At 40.2% G+C, this 11,490-nt stretch overlaps 1 pseudogene; it reads right to left on the bottom strand.

Moving 5' to 3' along the window:
- Nucleotides 1-683: 683 nt before the first annotated feature.
- Nucleotides 684-11,490, bottom strand: part of LOC149159834 (tyrosine--tRNA ligase, chloroplastic/mitochondrial pseudogene) — a 34,164-nt pseudogene continuing 23,357 nt past the window's right edge.

The raw sequence follows: 11,490 nt of genomic DNA, 5'->3' as shown, positions 1-11,490 counted from the left end.
CAAGGCTTCACCTCTTCATCAGTTTTTATTAGATTATAATTACAATTATTCTAGGTCTTTGCCCATTTACATTTACATGCCCATACAGAGGGATCACTAACATAATTAATTATAATAGCAACATCAATGGGAGTTAAGTGCTCGGGATTATATTCCCATACAAGAATCAATAACGTAATTAATTACAATTACAATGTCAACGTGGGTTAAGAGTTGGGGAACGGGATATTACAATGTCAATGTGGGTTAAGAGCTGGGGACCGGGATATTACAGTGCTCGCTGAGGAACCAGTCGATCAGGTCTATTGCCTATATATGAAAATGACCTTTTAACTTTATGAAAGATATCCCTACGCCTTAAAATGTTAAGAAATGTATAAATTTACTGTATCTGTTTCGATTGCCCAAAATCTCATGAGAATACCTCGAGTGAACATACATGTCAAACTGCATCTATGAATCTAAGAAAATTGTGCCAAGCTAGAACAACTCACCTACAAATGTCTATTTGAAACCAGTTAAGTTTGTATCATGAACATTGACAAGTTGACTACATCAGTCGTTTGAAGCAAAGACACACATAACTAAAACAATCTCAAGCCTACTATCATGGTTCATTGAAAACAAATTTTAGGTAATTTATCCATTCAAACAATCAATGTCCTGAAAGCCATCCGCATGAATTAAGCTATCGTTACAACCAACTTGTTCTTTTTGCCTGCTGATAGAAACAACAATTTATCATCGACAATATCAGTTGCTTCAATAATTTTCCCCTCGTTGTCTACTCTTTGGTTATTCATGTAGAGACCTCCTTGTCTTAATGAGACGCTTCACTGTTGCTTTAGTTGGCAGCAACCCGACTTTCACAGATAAATCCACCAGAGATGAACTCAACACCTCATTATACGACAACAAGGAGGATGGCACTTCATTTGCAATGGCATCAATAGTTTTCCATTCTAAGTGAGTCTTTGAACCATGAGCCGAAGCCTATGTTGCCCTCAAGGCCTCCAATCCTTCTTCACCATGAACGAAACAATTCACTTCTTCAGCAAGTTTGCTTGGAACAGAATTGGGGACGTACCCAAGGTTTCTCATGCCTTCTTCAAGCTCAGAAAATTTTTCCAGGATCAAGAAAGCAAGCTTTTTCAAAAATACTATCACATTTGCATCAGAGATCCCAATAAAATGTTGGTAAAACTTGTAAGGGGAAAGCATGGAAGCAGAGAGCCAAATCGCCCCATCTTCTGACTTCCCAAACTTGGTCCCATCACTTCTCAAAATAAGTGGAAATGTCAACCCATAAGTCCCTTCTTGCTGAAGAACCTTCCCAATCAATTCAGTCCCTGCAGTTATATTCCCCCACTGATCACTTCCCCAATCTGAACCGAAACATTCTCATTCTTAAATAGGTGAAGAAAATCATAACCATGCAGCAATTGATATGAAAAATCAGTGAAGCTCATCCCCTCCTCTGACTGCAGCCTCTTCTTCACACTCTCCTTGGCAATCACGGTGCCCACTCTTGCATGCTTCCCGATATCTCTGAGAAAATCCAGCAGCTTGAATTATTTCCACCAATCATAATGATTTATCACTATAGCATAAGAATGACGAAATCCTAAATTTCCATCATGGATATCATTCTTCTGCCCTAATATCTGCTATAGTATTATCCTAATACCACCAGAATTCCTACTAATTGTTTCTTCATCTAGTACAAGGTGTTCAGAGCTTTTACCAGAGGGGTCCCCAACCCTACCAGTGGCCCCCCAACTAAAGCTACAGGCACATGGCCACATTTTTTAAACCATGATAATACAATAATACAAAGCAAGTTTCCCAAATGCAAACTCTTTGCAGTTTAATTGAACGGTTTAAGAAGTCGATTGCAAAGGGTAATATGCAAGGCTTAGATCTCTGTTGATTAGGAAAACTGGCCATGCTCAGTTGATGCAAGTCCGAAATAAGTGTCGGTATGTACAATGGAATAAATGATGAATAGTGGAGCATTGTGAGGAATCAATGCGATTGTGCAAATAGGTTCTATGTTTTTAGCTCCAAATCAGAACATTGACTGAGTTTAGTTTCATAAACAAAACGTTAACAGAAAACAAATGATTACCTGTCCTTCTGTGGCGCTGGTTACCCTTGTGTGCAGCTGGTTACCTCCGGATGAAAATCTGTGCCTAAACAAAGACAATCTGTGCTTATATAAAGTTCTGGTGGGAAGCAGAACGCTACGCGAGACGGCCGCTCTGGTAGGAAGCAGAACGCTACGCGAGCTACGCGGCCGTCATGCAGGGAAGAAACAATGTCATGTAGGGAAGAAACAAAGACACGTTTCGTGTGGCACGGTGGAAAAAAAGAGAACGCTACGCGAGACGGCCGCTCTGGTAGGAAGCAAAACGCTACGCGAGCTACACGGCTGTCATGCAGGGAAGAAACAAAGACACGTTTCATGTGGCGCGGTGGAAAAAAAGACATTTTAAACTAAAAAAACATATTAAATCAACGGCTGAAAACACCCCAATCGTCTAACACAGAATCAATGGCCCAGGATCGCACACGTCACATTTTAGGGATGTCTTTCTCAGAGGGAACGCCTTATGGCGTAACAAGTGTTAGTTTCTTAAAATTCATATGTCAAATTTGGAAGGAGTAGGATACATATCCTACTTTAGGTTAAATATATTCAAATTTTTGAGTGAATGGGGTTGTAAGACCCTATGTTTTCATCCTGTGAAAATGGAATTATCTCATAGTCACTCGCATAGTTTAGGTTGTTATAAGAAAAGTATATGCTTTTCCTTAAGATGTGAACATTTCATTTTAAGCAGTGTGATAATGTGGCTTCAATGAGGCATTAAAAGAAGGAATGAGCATGCACATTCAAGATGCTAGTGTTATGTTTTGCTTCAGGCATGAGTGCACGTCTAAGAAGACTCTAACAAGGGTTGAAGAGTTTGAATAGTTAGAGATGTTGGACGGTTGTAGTCTCAATTTGAGGTTTAGACAAGTAATTTAAGCACCACGAGAAGTTGTGAAGCAAACTTAAGACATGTGACAAGCTGCAAGAAGGAAACTTGCAGGTAGTGGTACTAAGTGAACATCCCTTGATCAAATTTCATACCCTCTCCTTGGCACTACCACTTTGCAAGATGAAGAAGAAATATGAAATAGATGTGCAACCCACTAAATAATTTGGCAAGCTTGTTGCAACATATATAGGTGGTCATGTCGTGTTGCAAAAGGAGGTGTTGGCCCACTACCATTTTCGATAAATATTTTTCAACCTTTAAATTTAATTTCCTAAGAATGTGATCAAATGATATAACCGTAAAGATTCTAATAAGCTATATAATTCTAATCATCCTTTGATCCAATAAAGAAGTGTATAAGGAAGTATAAAATTTCATCCAATCGATAACAACCTTTGAATCCCCTATCACTTGTAAGTCTATATTGTTGAAGTGACACAATTAAAATGACTAACATAAACAACTAATTCATATTATTGTAGTTCTTGTTAGGTAGTCATATTTTTGTTCCTAGACTAAATTAGTCATTCACGTTAGTCATTTTTAGTCGTATTACTTATTAGCTAGTCGTATATTTTAACTTGGGTCTAAATTAGTCATGTATGTTAGTTGTTTTTAGTTGGGTCTCTCAATATTGCTATTTTTTGGTAGTATTTTACTTGGAAAAATTGTGGTGACTAATGTGTTTAGTCACCCAGTCACTAATTTCACCATTTTCTACTAGTGAATTGGTCCTTGAGGGATTGCTCTATTTTTAGAGGCTTTATTTACCTTTAAATACAAGTTATCATAGGACTTATACGTTGGAATATAGACTTGGAGAACTTGTGAAGAGGCTAAGCTTTGGCCTTGAGCTTGCTTATGAGTTGGAGATTAAATTTGCTAAGTGTTGGGATGTTCTAGAGATAACAAGATTTGTAATTCCATCTTGATTTTCCAGATTAATACAAAACAGATAGTGGGGTTTTGAGTTGTGGCTTTCCCCGGATATTTATTTTGTTATGTGCCTTTTATTCTCTTCCTCTATTGATTATTATTTTCTCGATGTTTATGGGCTTCCACTATAAAGAGTAGAAGTAGATTCTTGTCTCTTGCTTTAGCAAATTGCATTAGCTTGTGAATTTACAGAATTTTCTACAGGATGTTCAAAGCATATGACAGTTGATAGAGATAAGTTTGTTTCTTTTAATGAAATAAAGAAATAAAATAATGTGACTTTTGGTAATAACTCACCTACTGTTATCAAAGGGAAAGGAACTGTGTTTTTAAAGAAAAAGGTCAAGGATGGAAATGTATTATTTGTTGATGGGTTAAGACATAACTTGTTAAGTGTTAGTCAAATGTGTGATCAAGGGCATGAAGTTATTTTTAGATCAAATAATTGTGTGGTAAGAAATATGGATACACTTAAGATCATAATAAAGGGAATGAGAACTCCATGAAATGTTTATTTCTTAGAAGGTAGTTGTTGACGGTGTTGGACCAGCCAACATTCAGGGGATCACCCCGATATGAAGTCCCAACTAGACCTCACACTATTTGGTGTGGGAGTCCCATCCGGTATGATGGCCCGATTTACATTGTCTTAAGGATTTGCCTTAACTCTTGCTTGTCAGCACAGGAGAGTGGTTCACTTTGTCTTCGAGAAGTGAGGTTCGTGTGCTTGGTGAGTGTATGTGTAATTGTGTCAATGGTTCTTTCACTGTGAGGGGAAGAAGGTGAAGGTGAGTTCAAGGCTGAAAGGGATGAGTCCCAACTCAGCTAGGAACGCACAACACAAAAGGACATACACAGCGTCCGACGGAGCAGTCCACTCGGATGCGGTAATCAAAACATACAAGGTAAGATAACACATACATCACTCATGGAATAGTGTGAATGAGTGCCATGGTTGTTACACCTGGGTTCATGTGAAAGGTTTGTTTGATGTCCGACAAAGCAGTTGACACCGATGGGACATCATTAACAACATATACAACACATTTCCATTAATAGATTGTGCATTAGAACAAATGAACCAGTTTAGATGTAGAACATAGGTTAAAGCAACATGCATTACAAGTGTTAAAGATCAGTCTTACAACAAATACAATACATGTTTGAAAATGTGCTAGCTTGTTAAAAGGCTTCTAAATTAAGAGAAAGTTTCAAGACACATCGTTACACCATACATCACTAACCTCGTCAGTGAGGCATTGGAGCCACCACTTACTCCTCAAAGAAAATATTACAGGCTCTCTTGGCTATGAGGAGCTGAGGTGAAAATTCCTTTCATGTACAAATGAGGGGGGTATTAATAACCAAGGGTGAAACTCACCCTTGTGTCTGTTCGACTACCCTCATGACCATCCGACTTCCATGACTCTATGTTCAACAAATGAGTCTCTTGGACTTCCATGTTACATCACATTGATTGACAACAAGCCCACAGTAGAGATGTGGGCAAAATGACTCATGAATTGACTCGGCATGACTTGACATGATAATGCGGGTACATTCATGTTGCTGCTGGAGTGCAAGTCGAGCTACAGTGCTGATGAGTGATGGATGTCTTCATGGTGCATCATAGCATCACCTCTACATGGCGAAGTGAATAGAGTCTTCGATGGTCCTTGGTTCGCTTGATGAAGCTTTAGCATGTTGTTCCTTTCTTTCATGCTAGAAGGCTTGACAGGCTCACTTGTTCACGAAGGTGCATGTTTGTCGTATTCGTCTTCTTCAATGCTTTTTTCGTTTATCCCTTGGTGAAACTATCCATTTGCATGTGCTCCCTTCATTCATCCTGTTTGTCATCTTGACATGTTTGTTGGTGTACCTGTACCTGTAGTCACTCATGATGAGATGACATCAAATCCAAAACCTCCTACTCTATCATGACACATGATCATTTGGATGCAGGTGACCAGGAGAGGCAACAGGGCTCTGATGCGGGATGATGGCTCTGGGAAACCACTTATGAAAATTGCACAAGAGTCACTGAGGGATGGAGACAAACAATTTGATTCAATAATGACTGTATGCAAGGTCTAGCTCGGTTGGGATGCAAAATTGTGCAAATTTTGGGAGGGATAGTCTGGGTTGCAGGAGGGCAAGATAGGCATGATCTGCACATTTTTCAGAACGAACAGTCAGCGAGGGCTGGACAACCATATTTTCACAATTTTCCAGAGGAATGGGTCATGCTGCATGAAGGGTCATCTGGCAGGGATTACGCAGTTTTTCTGGGGAACTACCTGGGAAATTGGTAGCCATAACTACGCAATTCCCAGAGGGAATTTCCAGTTCCCTATTGATGAGCCTCATAATTGGGTAACTATATGAACCTCAATTTACCTCCTAGATTAGTTAAATCAACTCTTCTCACAATTTATTTCATATTTTCATTATATTTCGTTTAATGAGATGAGTCAAAGTGAGATATTATGCCTAATGGATTAATGTGCATTGAATTTAGGTTTGTGAGAGAAAATCAGGGGATTCTGGCTAGATTAAGGGATGAAACTTGAATGAGGCAAGGAAGAGAGATTGTAGGATGTAAATCCCCCTCATTTACTCCTCCCTCATTTGAATATTCCTCCATCAATCACACTAGCTCGGAGTACAAGCAGCGAAGTCATGGAGATCAAAAGGCAGTTGAGCAAGTGACAGTTAAAGAGTTAGTTTATCTCGATTTTGGAAGTCGAGCCTCCCTTGATTTAAGGAATTTGTTGGAGACTTCAGTTGTATAAATAAATAGGCTTAGAGCCTCATTAGGATTCAATTTTTTTTGTAAAAAAACTAGTCATTTTCAAGTTCAAGACTTGTGGAAGACATTGCTTTGTAATTTTCTGTTTTGATAATGAGAATGGACATTTCCTTGATCTAGCACTGAGTTAACTCAGAGGGCTGAAGCTCTTGGTTTAGGGCCTAACCCTAGCAGTAAAGGCTCCTCTTCTTGTATCTGTATGCTTAGATTGATTTCATATATTCATGGTTGAATTGTCTTTAGAAGTATTTCATTGCACGTAGTGTAGATTTGATTAGTTTGCTTCCATTCATGCTTTACTTCAGTAGTAGTTTAGAAGAGATAAAGGAACATCAAAAATCTGTCGTAGGTGTTTTTGCCTCACTTCTTCCTTCAGGGATAATGATTTGAGGAAAGAACTCCTATCCAACCCTAAAAAGGTAGAATTCTAGTTTCTCATGGAGTTTATGGTTTTCTATACTTAGGCCAGCATTTGATCATTTTTCAAGAGTAGGATTTAGTTATTGTTTCTTCCATATTCAATCTTACATTAGATCTCATCAATGATTCCATCGTATTCTGTAAGTTTTCTTCATGCATGAAGTAAATAGCTAGCTCATTAAACTCTTCCTAGATCATTGAAATTATTCTTGTTTACATGATTTTTGGGTAAATGTCAATGTTTGATGCAGTGCAGCTATTTCATAAGTTTAGAGAGATCTCATAGTCAACAACCTCCTTCCAACTTCATCCATCCATGATCACTCCTTGCTTTCACTAAACCCTCATCAATTTCAAAATTTCACAAGGAAACTTCTCCAAACTTTTTGAGCAAATCTAGCCATCTTCCAACTTTGGTTTTGAGTTCTGGAGTGATCCTAGGTATTTCCTTGCCTCATTCCATCCACCAACCACCTTCCCTAAGCCTTGCATCACCTTCAACGCCCATCCTTTTTCTCTCAGCTGTATCTTGTAGAAATACAGGGAATCCTGTATGATCTTAGGACATCCTGTAGGTTTTCCTGTAGTGACTTATTTGGAGGCCGAATTGAGGGAAAAGCCTCCAGGAAGCTTGTTTTGGGTGGAAGTACCCTAGGGATTTGGGTTAAAACCCCAACAAAGTAGAAGAAAACTACAACAAGTGTTGGCTACTTGGGGCCTGACCCAGGTTTAGAAGTGAGTTTAGCTAAGCAAATCCCTATACTACTAGCCCTTTCGACAACAGTCCGTGGAGCATGGACTAAGGTCTCACTCGAGGTAGTATGGGAGGGTGCTGGAACCAGGTTTCCCCACCCTAGGGATGTCTTGATGTGGGAGATTGGTTCCCAATCCAGCCTTTGTGTTCACTGGATTACGTGTACTCAACAATTTCTGGTGTTCTGTGGAACCGCGCAGCCTCAATCGTAGTACGACCTAGGTTAATTACTTAGTTCTTCCTTAGTTAGGGTTTGTTCGTTAATTACTAAGATGATCTTTAATCATAGACATGCATATAAGTGCGCGTAGATAAGTAAACAAGTATCATCAACACATAACATTCAATTGCAGATCTATGAATCAGATGCACAATATCACAATCAACCGATATTTATTATTAATATCTTCAAAGCTTGATCCAATACAAACTCGACTCCTTCCTGTGCACAAAACTGCAGGGGTCCACACACTCAGTTGCAAACTCTACTAGACCTCTGCGCACTCAGCTACAAAGCCTCTACCCTCTACTATAACCCAAGATTTGCACTTACAGACTCAACATTGTTTTCTCATCAAATAACCTCTTAAGACTTCCCAAAAAACTACTCTTTACACTTAAAGCCTCACTCTGTTTATACAATCCCATGGTCCACGAACCATGGGTAGGTTGACACACTCTAAATCTTAAATTTACAATATCTTAGGGCAGATAACCCTAGAATTCCATGCTCTGTGCCTACATTTTGCAGCGTCTTTACATTACATGGACCAAAACTTGAGCTTTAAGCTCCAAAAATTCATTATGGGGGCTTTGTTGCCCAACAAGTCCCCAACACAATCAACCTGAATCATCCTAAGTCACTCCACTGGTGCATTGATCTTTACGCAGAGTCCATCCAGCAACTTTTGCACTTTGCTTCCATTGGCAATGCACTCTTCCACTATCTTTTGTATCAATTGGGTGCGACTCTCTGATGCATCATTGTCAGGGGCACCTTCTTACCTTAGCGTAGATGCATTCTACATTTGTGCCAACTTTTCCTTGATTGTGGTGGTGACCATGAAGGCTTCCTCGAGCCAAGGTTGGATGCGTGCTTTAAGCACTACTTCTTTCAGGCATGCAGCATCCACCTGTTCCTTTAGAGCTTGGGCCTCCATCCTAGCAAGGCACTGAGTAAGGGAAACCATCTGTGCAGTCCCTTTGATATTGTCGTATGCATGCTATAGTTGCCATGCTTCTGCCTCCAGCTGCTGTATCGTTGGATCTTCCTGCAATGAAGTGAGCGTGAGGAGGGACTGATCTAACGATCATGTGCAGTCCTATACAACATGCTCTATCACTTCCAACCTTGATTGAATGGCACAGTGGTGGTACTCTTTGACTTCCAGGGATGTAGAGGGCTACGCCTTCAGCCGCAGCTCAGTAATCTGCAAGTTCAGCTCCAACTGAACTTTCACGGCCTCCTCCTGGGCCCTATGAAATCCTACCGCCATGTGGTGAACCTTTTCAGCTGTTGGGAGTTCTGCTGGCACATCCAGTTCTAGTATGTTGCTACAGGCCTCCTCCATGGCCTGTTCCAATCCTTGGGTGTGTACAACCAGGTCGTTGCACTGTAGACTGATATGCTCAAGATTTCCCTTTTGCTCCATTAAGACCTAGAGGGCGCGACCTTCCCTAGCACAGAGCTCAGTGGTTACCCCATCCTGCAGCTGGTATAGGGATTCCCTGGGAAGGGCGACCAAATTCAACCCCCAACCCTTCATTATGACCCCTTCTCCCTCAGCTGCTATGAGAACTACACCTTCTAGTAATCCAACTTTGTTTTCCGCGTGGGTGCGCACCAGCTGATCAGCATCGGATGGCCCTGCTGTGCCATGTGGTGGAATCATTCCCAGGGGTCACACTTGTAATTCCTGCAACTTCTCTTTGAGCACCCCGAACACAGTCATCTACTCCATTACTAATTCCTCCAAGGAATCCATTATCTTTGCTACCTTTATCCTTTTTCGCGGCATTGATTTCTCCTAGATGTGTTATCGGTAAAACTAGTGTCCATTCAGAGCTGCTAGTCCCACTAAGGCGAGTAGCTATCTTAGAAACAAACAATTTAAATTCACTTGTGTCTTAGTTTATGAGAGATAGATGAGAGAGAAGTAGAGAGTACCAACCTCAGTCTTTCTCTAGTCTCCTTGCTTGTTTCCTCTCTCCCTTGATAGAGCTTTCACCACTCCTTTCTCACTTGTCCTGCTTCAAAGAACACCTATAGAGTCAAAGCAGCAGAATACCATCAAAGCATAGAGATCTATAACCATAAACAATATAGGATCAGATGTACATTAACCGTACAAATGCATACACAAATACAAGATTCAGAGATATACAAGTATATGGAGGAAAACTCAAATAGCTTTATTGATAGAAGTAGTAGAAGAGAGGATTACAACCAAGCTGTCTAATCCAGTTCCATACTCCCAACAGGAAAGCCCTCTTCACCTCATGAAAAGCTAGATCACCCAACAATACAATGTTTTACAGAGAAACCAACAACACTTCCTTACAAAATACAAAATTCCAGCCCCAGGATCTCTAGGATGAGGGATCCATATATAGATATTTGCATGTGGGTGAGTCAGCTTCTGGGATTTTGATTAGTGTCATCTCACTGATAGTTCTTGGTTCCATTTGGAGATTTCATGATCTCTTACTCATCACTGGGCGAATTCAGAGAGGCAAGTGTCATATGAGCAGTTTCTAGAAGATTCTCTGGGTTTCCACCTAGCAAACTATCTCTGCCATTTGTCTCCTCTCGCTCATCGCACCATATAGAAAGGCTTTTCAGTATGCATCGCACCCTTTGTGTGTAGCAAGTGAGATGCATCGCACCCTTAGCACTGAGCAGTCTGTATGGTCCAGTTTTGACCAGTTCTAAGTAGTTTTTTAGGGAGAACTTCTGGGAGATGATGTAATCAGTTGACCTTGTTCATTTAGGGTATGAAACAACACTTTTAGGGGCTTAGAAGCCCTTGGTTTATGGACATATGTGATTGGGGTTGCAGTGCCCAAATATGTCTATAATAGTTGCACCCTAAAGCATGAGGTCGTAAATCTTCTGATGTTGGGTGAAATTCTTTATCATGAGGATCCGAGGTATTTTGAACTGGAAGGTGACCTGTAATAAGATACAATACAATACATTATCTTCATAATATTTTCATGATCTAGTTGAGGCGGGAATTCCCATGCTCAGCTTTATAAATTTATTTTCATGTACATAGGATAGACAATTGTCTGTGTGGCAGATTGATGATTCTGGTAGAGCCATCAACCCTTGGCTTGGATGATTATCTATGTAGCTATGATGTACATTTGATGTCTTTATTTTCCTAAATATATCGCAGCCTGGATGGATGAAACTAGATCCGAGGTCTTCAAACTCGTTCAATCTTCACCCGAAGTACAAGTCGATCCATGTGAAAAGATGTTCTGAAGTCGAACATGGAAAGACATCACCTGATTACCAGCCA

The sequence above is a fragment of the Pinus tabuliformis genome, chromosome 5_2 (genome assembly GCF_031772625.1).
Source record: "Pinus tabuliformis cultivar Carrire ecotype Pingquan chromosome 5_2, CPIR1, whole genome shotgun sequence".
NCBI lineage: Eukaryota > Viridiplantae > Streptophyta > Pinopsida > Pinales > Pinaceae > Pinus > Pinus tabuliformis.
Note: the sequence above shows the minus strand (reverse complement) of the source record. Positions and strands in the feature narration are given on the sequence as shown.